The 12,062-nt window shown below is 38.7% G+C and overlaps 1 protein-coding gene across 2 annotated transcripts in view; it reads right to left on the bottom strand.

The window, feature by feature from the left end:
* LDLRAD4 (low density lipoprotein receptor class A domain containing 4) overlaps window positions 1-12,062 on the bottom strand; it is a 585,185-nt gene that overhangs the window by 426,708 nt on the left and 146,415 nt on the right. Inside the window, exon 1 of one of the 2 annotated variants that reach the window (XM_063451608.1) lies at window positions 648-723. The exons of the other annotated variant lie outside the window; for it this stretch is intronic. The gene's annotated coding sequence lies outside the window, so the exon portion shown is untranslated. Of the gene's footprint in view, window positions 1-647; window positions 724-12,062 lie in introns of those variants that run through there. 2 annotated transcript variants of the gene reach the window in all.

Raw genomic sequence — 12,062 nt, 5'->3', positions numbered from 1 at the left:
TCTGGCAGTTTTAAAACCAGTTACAAAGTAAAAACACAGATAAAGAAATTACAAATGCCACAGAGCATTATCACAGATTATTTCTTCATAAGAAGTGTGATTATACTTCTGAGAGTTTCTGGCAGTCTTATATAAGACTGCCAGAGACTCTCAATATATGGTCTATGGAGGGGGAAGACCAGCAGAAGGGACGACAGAGGCGGCAGACAGGGCTTGGCTACCATTTGACACCTGTGCATGCGAATGACATATCAAATATGCATAAAACTGACATTAGCCAGGTTTGAACTCTGGTTTCAAGCTGATAAATGGCACCCCAATGATGCTGCTGAACGTTGACTTACACCTTCACCGGCAGAAAAGTTAAACTTTGTATGTGCAACGTTTCACATCAAAACGCTGCAAAGATTCCAGGCAGCATAACCACTTCAAATCACTAAAGAGATGATGCCTGGAATAACCCTTTTAGAAATACATGCTCTGGGTGTGCTCCCCCAATACCCTTTTTTCAGTTTGGACATTATTGCAGCATTGGTAAAGTATTTTCAACATTTCTTAGAAACTGCAGTGACTTATGCTTCACTTTTTATGCAAGGCAATCAGGGAGACTGAAGAAAAACAAATCTTCACATTTCAAAGCATTGTACCTTGACTGGCAGTTCATTGTTTCAATTCAATCAGCAAACAGCTTGAATTCAACTCGCGGGCTGAGACTGCAGAAAAATCTAGAGATAAGGATAAATTAATAAAAGCCTCAATCATAAGTGTACTTTTTAAGTATATAAAACAAATAGGTATATTTCATAATCTTTTCACTTGTGAACTTTTCTTTTTAATATAAACTCATATTTAGTTTAACAGTTTAATGTAGTGTATCTGGTGCAAAGAGACTGTCCCTTCAATTACTGCAATGAAAACACTGCTTTCTGAGAATTTACATTGCTGCCTACCGTCCGCATCTGCAAGACCGACAATGTTGTCCGTCTCTACATAAAACCAAGCACACTACCCATTGAGATGCATTGAGTCAATACATCTTTGTGAGGAGATGCTAATTGGTGCCATGCAAGAGCAAACCACCCTTCCTCCCCTAATGGTTCCTTATGGGAAAGAACTGAATTGGCTGTAATTATCAATATTGATGATCTTAGCAGAAAGAGTGGGTACTGCAGCAATACATACGAAATTGGGAAAATAATGTAAGCTAAATTGTGTATTGTAGGGGTGTTTAAACTAAATAGACCCTAGGCTACTCTAATGTTGGGTATACATGTTTGTGTTCCTAATATTAGAGTGCTCCTTTAACCCCTTAAGGACACATGACGTGTGTGACACGTCATGATTCCCTTTTATTCCAGAAGTTTGGTCCTTAAGGGGTTAAAGAAAAATGTTGTTTCAATTGATGTCAGCACTACCCTAACTATTAGTTATAATTAGTCTTCATCAACCTTACTCTGATGTTGCATAGAATTGTGGATGTAGAGAGGTACTGTACATTATTTTAGGTAATTCTGTTCAGATTATTGAATTGCTATTACAATATGAACATTATACACAAAACATTATAATCCAAACATACTGTAAAGATTTGCATAAAGTGTGATAGTCTTTCCATATCTCAATATTTAAACGTGCTCACACATCTGCTAAGGAATGTAATAACGGTAATAGCAAAGATGGTAAACACCTTATAATGTGAAGAAAAATTCTGAAGCAAATTATTTGAATTACACAAATTAATAATCTACTTTTCTTTTGCCTACAAATACATATGTGGACTTCAGAAGTATACGGTAATTTAGCATTTTCTTTTCAGTGTCATCAAGATGCATGATCTCTTTTACCTTATCTCTCCCTTTTTCTCCCATTACCAAGAAGAAGTGACGAAACCTAAAACCATACCATTGCTGCAGAATTTATGAGTACCCCATTAAGAGGCCTGGCCAAGATCTTGGTCTCTGAAGGGATGAGTAGCCTGATTTGGGAGATGCAAATAACTCACATAACAAGAACACTTCACAGAACTCCCAACAGTGCAGGCATCTTACGTCATGCATATTTACCTTTTTTTTTTTTAAATATTACTTCAATATTTCAAAAATGCATTATAATAGGGGTGGTAACTTCAACATTTAAACGAACACCTCAAACATCTAAATAACCTTAGAAACTATTTACTACCTCAATTTTTTTGTAATCTCTGGTTTTAATGTTTTAAAAAAGTAAAACTATTTTCTATCCTATTATTTATTATTTTTTTTTAATGTTTTAACACATCACTTTTATAGTAGTTATGATAAGTCCACATCAACACTATATGAAATAATAACTTAAATAAGTCTAAGGATGCTTTCAAAAGCAGCTCTAGTAAGCAACCAACACATAAGGTTATTGGTAATTAGAAGGGGGAAAAAATAAATATATATTTTTTTATTTATTCCACAGATCACACTTTTTCCAGATTTACAGATGTACATCAGGTTTATATACAGCATAATTAAACTCAGAGTAGCCATTTGATATTAATCACATTAATTGCAGTCAAATGTATTCCAATTCAGACAAGGAACCAGAAAATGAAAAGCTCCTTCATAATGTGCCAATCAACTCAGTCAGTGTTTTTTTCATCTTTCTACAAGCTGGTATAGTTTCAATAGCCAACAGCATTGTAGACATGTTATGTAGGAGACCACTAGTACAGATTGATGACAGGGAGAACAGAGTGACGCAAACTAATAGGTGCTACAGGGAAATACTGATTGATCAAGGTCTACTAAGCAAAGAACTTCTTCCTTCCCCTCTGTCGTTATTACAAAATTCTGTCAATCTGGGCCCACTGGGCTAAGTAGTTTGAAATACATTTTCTTTGTTTCACAGCCCACCCACAGTCCCAACTAATTTTCTATTATACATTGTCATCACTAGGGTTTTAGTCACATGTAATTTAAAAGGCAGGTGGCTGCTAAAGCCAAATTAATCCACTTCCCACTGTGCCCAAGCCCTATTACTGAAGTTTAAAAGAAAATCATTAAAATATGCAGACAACCCCTAATAGAGTGAGAAGGAATAGAACAGAGGAATCCTGCTCAGTGTGATTTCAGCACAATTACTGTCTGGATGGACATTAATTAAAATGTTTTCCCCTCTGTAAGGGTTATCTCACTATCTGTAAGCATGTAACATATTGGTGCTCATAGTGGATTTGAGGCAAAATGCTTGTGAATGAATTCCATCTGCCATGGGTGGTTTGCCATAATAGGGCTTTTCAAAGAGGGCCTACATCTATTATCTGCCTGTAAAATGTGCTCTTGGGAAGGGAAATCACATATTCGTACAAGACCTTCAGTGGGATGTACTGAAAGAGAGAACAAACAGTTCCTTTGGTATTGTGGCTCGGCAACTAAAAGAGGGACTCATGTCAAGATCCTTCATAACACTGTAATCTGTAATATACAAATTCACCCCATGCATGCTTTATAAGCACTATGTCGCCTTACTTAATTAATTTGTCTCTGTAATTGCAGTGTTCATTAAAGTGTACACTTAATAGTTTATCAGTATGCTTGCCAAATGTTTCAGTCGACCCATAACAGTACCACTTTTGAATCTTTGTTCCAGTTTAATTTAGGCCACCAATAGTCTAAGGATAATTTGTGGTAGGGTGTTTTTATTTTAATAAAATATACATATGTTATTGTTGTTGTGTTACACAAGTTATCCATTGTGTCTACTGCAAATAGATGGTAGATATAAAAAACTTGCAGACATTCCACTACATGATGTCAAGATTAATGCCATTGCTACATACTCGGAGAGTGATTTCCTACAAACTTAATTGAGAGGACAATATTACAATTGCAAAACATGTACACAAAAGTCAACTCAAATAAATAAAATTCCCAATATAGAACGTCTAATATAATATTTGGAGGATTTGAATGAAATTCATAATATGTTATAGGGGTAATCCGCTGTCCAGTTAAAAATTAAATAAAATATTTAGTAAATATACAAACAATAAAAACATGCATGCATTAAATTATGTCTTTTTTTCATTGAGAATATATCTAAAACAGCTCGCAAAAACTGTACATCCCTTGTCTGCAACAAGAGATCTGGGAAGCTGTTTATCATCACTAATAACTGATGTGATCCATGGTATATGAAATATATTGTCAACTTCTGTTAGTGATTTTGATTTCTTTGATACTTAACCACTTATTGATGCTACCACTTATATGTAATTTAGACAACATCCAGTCATTTAAAGGCTGAGGGTAAACGCCATGAAAACAACTATCTTCCCTACCCCCAAATTCAACCACATTTTTTAAATTTACACTCCATACATAGGGGTCGCAGCTGTGACTGGGCCCGTCACTTCAGGGGGCCCGGCCACCCTGCGGTCCCTGCGACCAGGTACCAGCCCCCATGTTTTGCGGCCCTGGCGGCCACTGTCCAAGGGGTCCATCGGGTGGCCCGTGCTGTTAGGGCCACCTGATAGAGATGGGGGTCAGGCATGGATTAGTTTTGGACAGAATTGTGTGTACGCCACTGAGCTGGAGTGTACCTGAATTGTATAATATAAAACTGAAGTACTCGCCAAGAAAAAAAGATGAATGCTGCTTTTGACTTCATCATATATCTTCCCTTCTTTAACACCCTATGCTGCAAAGTTGCTTAATGCGGAATTAGTACTTAACAATCCCACTGATGTGACAATGTTAAATCCCTCAGTCAGGGAGTTTGTATAAACCCCAAGTCAAACTTCCACTGCTCGGACCTTTGGGGGAAAAACAACAACAACAAAAAATCGCTGAAGAGCTCACTCGCTTTATCAGATATACTTTTATAGGCAGCTTTCAATAAATCTTTGAAAAAGCTTGGAGCTCCTTTCTGTGTTAGCATGGAAATGCCAAAACAAATCAGGTGCTTCCCAGGGAAACCCTTACATCACCATCTGTTTAAAGGACTATCCAAATCAGTAAGTGCCTGATTATGGAATCAATGACACATCATCTTTGCCCTTCCTGAGCTATCTTCTCTAGTGGACTAATCATCTGAGCTTCCAATTCACTTTTTCTGAAAAGAAAAAAAAAATACACTGGATAATTTTAATGTGCTACAAGAAAGTACAAGGAGTCATAAAGTCTTTGTAGCAGAAGCAGGAGGACAGCTCCCAGGCTTGGAACGCAGACCTATTTGTCCCTTCACCTAAAGGGAAAATATAGCAGAGCCTTTTTCCCCAGCACTACCCGACTAATAGTGAAAAGGATCTTCCAGAGAGAGTGCTTAAGCAGACGTTCCTCCACAAATATCAGCCAGACACTTGATGAAGTGGCGAACGGTACTGTACAACTTTATTGAGACACACAGCGTTTTTATACATGCTTTTGTTCGTACATTCAGTCATTAACAGTAAGGACTTGTGAAAGCAACCGATCACACTAAGATGTTGAAATAAATTACAGCCATGACCATGTTTACAAGGAAGGATGGGGGCTGTTAATGACAAGAAATGTGGACCAAATAGGGGACTACAGCGTATGGCAGGGCAGACAGTTTGAACTGGTCTGGAAGCCCTCTCCTGGACAAATGTGACAATGCCCTGCTAGTAAAACAACAAGGAAGAAAGGAAGGAAGGGGACATACAAAATGCTCACTATATATATTTAGCTTACGTACAACCATACAATATAGATATAACCCTTTGAAATGGGATTGTTATAGTCCACTTGACAGAGGATCTAGGAAGGAGGCTAGTCTTCAAGCTCACCCACAAGCCATATTGTCTCTGTTTAATTGGAACTAATTTACATGGGAGAGAAGTTTCATTGGGCAGCCATTGCAAGATGGGAAAGATTCCGTTACAGTCTTGATTTAGATTAAATATGCTTCCAGACTATTTACTTTAGCACTTTTGTCATAATTGCACTATGTATGCATGGACTGAACTGGATTGTGATGAAATTGACTCAATCTTTAATTTAACATTGAAAAAAAAAAAAAAAAACATCATTAGAGAGAAGAAAAAAATAAAACATTCCAAGTGAAACATTATAGGTGATTTAAAATGTGTTATACAGTGGTGTGTTTGTCAGAGAACTGACAGTTCCCCCAACAAGAGAGAGTTGGTAGGTGATTGCCTAATAGGATTATTTGTTGGATAATGATCCATAAAATATATTATATTGTGTTGTCTGACATGTAATGTGAGGTATTTATCAGATGCCGTAAATTGGGGAAAACTTTATTTGTGTAGATTACAGATTTATTTACATCCCATCTATGTATGCTACAATTTTACCAGTTCTAAATCTAGTTAGCTATTCATGTACAAAGTGTCTGTTCGTGTCAACCACAACTTTTAAACTTTCTAAAGACGGTCCTTAAATGCTGTTATATTACCATTAAATTAAAATACACCTTAATTCTCCATTAAGATACACCCCTGTATCAATATTTAACAGATGTACTTTAATATTAAGACTTTATAATAACTATGTCCTGTGAGTGGTACACATTTTCAACATCCTTTTTGAATTTCAATTAAAATCAGTTAAAATAGCTCTGGATTTTGTGTTTTTCATTTTTAGCTTCAAGTCTTGATATTTTACTGTAAATGTTTTGTGAATACATTTAAGTCTTAGAATTTGCAGAATATTTGCAGATCACACATTTATACAGGAGGCAGTGATTTAAGTTGAGCTAGGGTTAGTATGTGTTCAATAAAGATCTCTAGATCATTACATTTTCTATGACAACTATGCGTGGGCAGAAATATGACTTCAGAGCACTGTACATTGATTGAATCTTCTCAAATTGTGAAGAGGTAAGAAAAGCAATTGCTACGTGATGAAAACATTACTCAAAGCCTGTCTGAATAGTTTCTTTAATTCTTAGTTTCACATTGCATGATATGGTTTTCCTTTTTTAATAGGACAAAACTCAATTTTATATGTCTCTGATGTATAGTCACACATACAGGGAGTGCAGAATTATTAGGCAAGTTGTATTTTTGAGGATTAATTTTATTATTGAACAACAACCATGTTCTCAATGAACCCAAAAAACTCATTAATATCAAAGCTGAATATTTTTGGAAGCAGTTTTTAGTTTTAGCTATTTTAGGGGGATATCTGTGTGTGCAGGTGACTATTACTGACTATTGGTTTTTCCACACGCTTCTTGCGACCCTGTTGACTATTTTGAATGAAACGCTTGATTGTTCGATGATCACGCTTCAGAAGCTTTGCAATTTTAAGAGTGCTGCATCCCTCTGCAAGATATCTCACTATTTTTGACTTTTCTGAGCCTGTCAAGTCCTTCTTTTGACCCATTTTGCCAAAGGAAAGGAAGTTGCCTAATAATTATGCACACCTGATATAGGGTGTTGATGTCATTAGACCACACCCCTTCTCATTACAGAGATGCACATCACCTAATATGCTTAATTGGTAGTAGGCTTTCAAGCCTATACAGCTTGGAGTAAGACAACATGCATAAAGAGGATGATGTGGTCAAAATACTCATTTGCCTAATAATTCTGCACTCCCTGTATTTTTCAGCTTTTAATGGCATAACAACTGTATGATGATGACATTAACACCTTCAACACCAAGATCAAAAACAATACAGTTTATGGTGTCATGTAAAATAGATAGCCGGCTATAGATTAAAGGGATCCTATAGTGTCAGGATTTTCCTGGCATTAGAGGCTCTTGGAGTGCCCCCTCCTTTGGGGCCCCCCTCCCTCAGTGCTGAAGGGGTTAAAACCCCTTCCATCACTTACCTTAATCCAGCGCCGGGCTCCCCCTGGGCTGGTGACCTCTCCCCCTCCCCCACCCCTGCCAACGTCAACTCCCGAGTGAAGCCGAATGCGCATGGTTGGCCAGAGGCGCGCGCGCATTCAAACCCACACACAGGAAGCCTTACTCAATGCTTTCCTATGAGGATCTTATTTTACGCTGGACTCCGTGAGGACGTCTTGCATCAAATAAGTGCGATTTACTCAGTGTAAATAGCAGAAGCGTCCTCTAGTGGCTGTCAGGGAAACAGCAACTAGAGGCTGGATTAACCCTACAGTGTAAACATAGCAGTTTCTCTGAAACTGAAACTGGGGACCTGGCACCCAAACCACTTCATGGAGTTGAAGTGGTCTGGGTGCCTATAGTGGTCCTTTAAGGATTTTATGAACCTAAGATGTTAATCTTATATTATGTATATTCAAAGTGTGAGGCAGCAGAAGGGTTATCAGCAATCCAGACTGTTAATGGTCCATATAGAGTAAAATGGGAGCCACTAAAGTAACTCTGTCACTTCTTAGTATATTTCATAGATTTAATGTTTATGAAATACTAATGATGATTACGCTGGAATGTAACTGAAAATCCAACGCAGTCCAAAATTTCCACAATACAAAGTAGGGAATGGCATGTGTTATAGAAAAGACTGAGCTTGACAAAAGTTGGAACTCAGTTGCCAACTTCTGTCCAATCCCACCAGCTGTCACAAGTGACAGAAGTGGGATTCAGGCATTGTCTTGTTCATCATGAGACGTGCTCTATGGAGACTACTGCAGAAGATTACAGCACTGACAGGGCAGCATTAGGAAATGAAAGGGTCCCCCATATGTTGATGACAGAGGACACTAGAGATAGCTTCAGGTAAATAAAAACTACCTTTTACTGCACCCCACCACAGCAACCAGACCCAAACCTGAGAAGTCACCATCCAGGGACTCATCTTTCACAGAGATATTTTGTAACACATGCTTGGTATTATAAGTACTTGCAAATTCTGTAACATGGTTAAAGATGTAAATCAACAAACTCAAAAAGACCCTCTTCCAAAGATCCAGAACCTGATATTATAGGTCAGCCCGGAGGATTAGTGATCGATTTTTAGATCTTTGGGAGATGGTTAAAAAAAAATTAAAAATGGGTATCCTAGGATGAATACTCAGAATATATGCTTTTTCAATTTTATTAAAAATCCCTAACCATCATCCCTATTCTTCTTCTTAAATTAGATTGTCTGACAACCAGATAGGCATCAAGAGACATTTTTAAAGGACTATAGTGACAGAACACCTTGTCACTGAAAATACTTTGTTCACATCCCTTTCCCATTTTAATTCGGTAACCAAACAAACCCATGAATTCCCCTTGTTCTACCTCCTATACTCAGCCCACCTGGGAGCTTGTTAACCCCACTGACTCCTACTGACACCTCCATAATCGATTCGCACCTCAGTATTCTAAGTGTTCGGCTGGGTGGCCGACGTTCGTATACATAAACAGGTGGGAACTGAGTTAGCAGCCATCTTGTCGCAAGAATACAGGCAGCGGTGTTCGATCTTCGAGTGCATGGAACTAAAATCAGACACACTAACTCGCGAACACCGCTGAACTTCCATCCTTGCCTGCTTTTGTTTATTCAAACCTCAGAAGAGCGATGTTCGGTTGGATTGTTCGCATGAACTAGGCGAACAATGGCTACGTAGGAGCCAGAGAATCTGTTCAGTGTTTTTCTTTCGGGTTTGAACTCCCGAAAGTGACCGACCGGTATCACTTTTCTTATGGAACTATTTTGAGCAAGCGTCACGTGTGTGGTCGGTCAAAACAATACCCCGGTGGTGATTCGGCTGTATTCGTGGGATCTGAGCACTATTTGGATATGTTGGGCGCTTAGATCCAGGCTATCGGGGGATATAGGACTTGAGGGGGTCCCTTGTAATATTGTGTATGTTTTCGGGTGTTTTGTGTTTTAAACATTGAACCTCTGTGCCTGGGAGATAATTAGTTTAAGCAGAAGTACACTCAATTATCTCCCAGACAAAGAGATGCCGGGGAGGAATTTGTATGTAACTGAATGGAGACCCCTTGCTGGGGATATGTGTATAATTTGCCTGTACCATGCTCCATTAAACTCAGTTCACTCCCAGCATTAAGTCTCAGCTAATGTCTGAGGGAGAAAGCTATAATTACTCCAGAGCTTTAATCACTTGGCAAGCTATGATCACTTAGCAGCTAAATCACTGAATCCGGTGCAGCAGATTTCCAGAGAGGGGGAAAAAGGACGTCCTTGGCGGCGAGACCCCTGTCCGTATCCGGGCAGCCACCACATCTAGTGGCAGCAGTGGGATGGTCATTTTTCCCAGGAGTGGATGATTAACCCGGAAGTAGCAGCGGATTAGTGGATGGAGAACAACAACGGACAGCTAAAGCGATCCATACTAAAGGACTTTCTGGAGAGTCAGGGACATATCGCTAGCAACCTTACGAAAAGGGCTTTAAATGCCAAACTAATGGAGCTGGACAGAACCGACTTCACCGAACGCGGAGGAAACCGAGCAGATGCGGGACGTTCGGCTGCGCCTGGCCTTATTCGGGCCAAACACTCCGGCTGAAATCATCATGCAGGTCTTGGCGAACGCAGAAGCACAAGACAAGCGGGAATAACAGCTGCGCTTAGCTGAGATCCAGCGTTCGGGAGACCCTGCGGTTGAAAGCCCTAGACATCGACATAGCGATCTACAGTGATTCCTGGGAGGAACACTTGATACATGTAGGAGCAGTGCTAGACAAAATTTGAGTCGCTAGACTGACATTGAAGCCTGACAAATGTCATCTTGGTATGGCTGAAGTGCAACATCTAGGGCAGGGGTAGGCAACCTTTGGCACTCCAGATGTTGTGGATTACATCCCCCCTAATGCTCTTACTCCCATAATGCTGGCAAAGCCTCATGGGAGGTGTAGTTCGAAACATCTGGAGTGCCAAAGGTTGCCTATCAATGATCCAGGGCACCAAGTAGGGTGTGGGAAGCAACGACCAGAGATTGCCAAAATTGAGGCTGTCGCAAACTGGCCCACATCCCGTACCAAGATCCAAGTTATAACTTTTCTAGAGACTGCTGGGTACTATAGGCGCTTTGTCCCTGACTATAGAATTTACCTAGGCATGACCTTATTAATGCACCTGTCTTGGCTGCCCCAGTCCCTAACAAATGTTTTATCGTCCACACAGACGCTTTCATGTTAAGATTGCTCAAATAACTATTAACAGGTTGTTTGTGGTTGTGGAGACAAATAGTCTTGGTGTAATTTATTAACTTTATCAACCTGTGGGGGTGGTAATGAAGGAGAGTCGGTGAGTACAGTACAGGAGGAATAAATGCAGGGTATAAACTCTCTCACTTTATTGTGCCTTCGAGGGCACCCCTTATCCCAACCAAAAAACTCGCCCTGTACTTGTCGTAAACAAAGAGCACCCACCAGAATTATAAAGAGGATAGTGTATTCAATGGTCAATAGATAATAACCAACACAAATGGTCAAGATTGCTAAGTAGCCTGTGTATATAGATATAAAATGTTAGTTATTGTGACATCAGCCTAACTGTCAAACATTTATGGGTTTAAACAGTAGTAATAAACCCATAAATAGTTAGCTGATGGTGTCAGGGAATAGGTCGTGAATGGAATATGACCAAATTTGGTATGAAAAAGTGCAATATATAGCTGTTAAAACTGTTGTAATGACTTTATATTTCTAGAGCCATAAAATACAGTTGAAATAAGATAACTGTGGTTCTTTTCGAATAATCTTTTATTAAAGTTCTCAACATTTTTACAACAAATTATTATGAATAGGCAAAAGTTCTATTTGGGGTAGGAAAGGTAAGGGAAGCTTGGAAGTGGGAAAGGGTATCCATCCATTTTAGTAGCATACAAATAATGCATGATAAACAGTAGTTGTACAAAAGTAAAATCTAACATAAAGCTAATTTTATAAACAGTACAGTTTTTTTAATTTCTTCTTCCCATTTATCCCAATCACATTTAAGTTTTACAAATGAATGCATATTTTTCCTATAGGACAGTTTGTGTACTTTATTAACCATGATTAAATTCAAAACTTCTTTAAGTGATGCTACATTTTTAGATTTCCAATATTGTGGTAAGCACGAAGTGGCTGCAATCAGGATCTGGCCTATTATTATTTTATCTGTTCTATTGACAGACTCTGGGAATTTTTTTAATAATGCGAGTTCTGATGTTA

Source organism: Pelobates fuscus, chromosome 4 (genome assembly GCF_036172605.1).
Source record: "Pelobates fuscus isolate aPelFus1 chromosome 4, aPelFus1.pri, whole genome shotgun sequence".
Classification (NCBI taxonomy): domain Eukaryota; kingdom Metazoa; phylum Chordata; class Amphibia; order Anura; family Pelobatidae; genus Pelobates; species Pelobates fuscus.
Note: the sequence above shows the minus strand (reverse complement) of the source record. Positions and strands in the feature narration are given on the sequence as shown.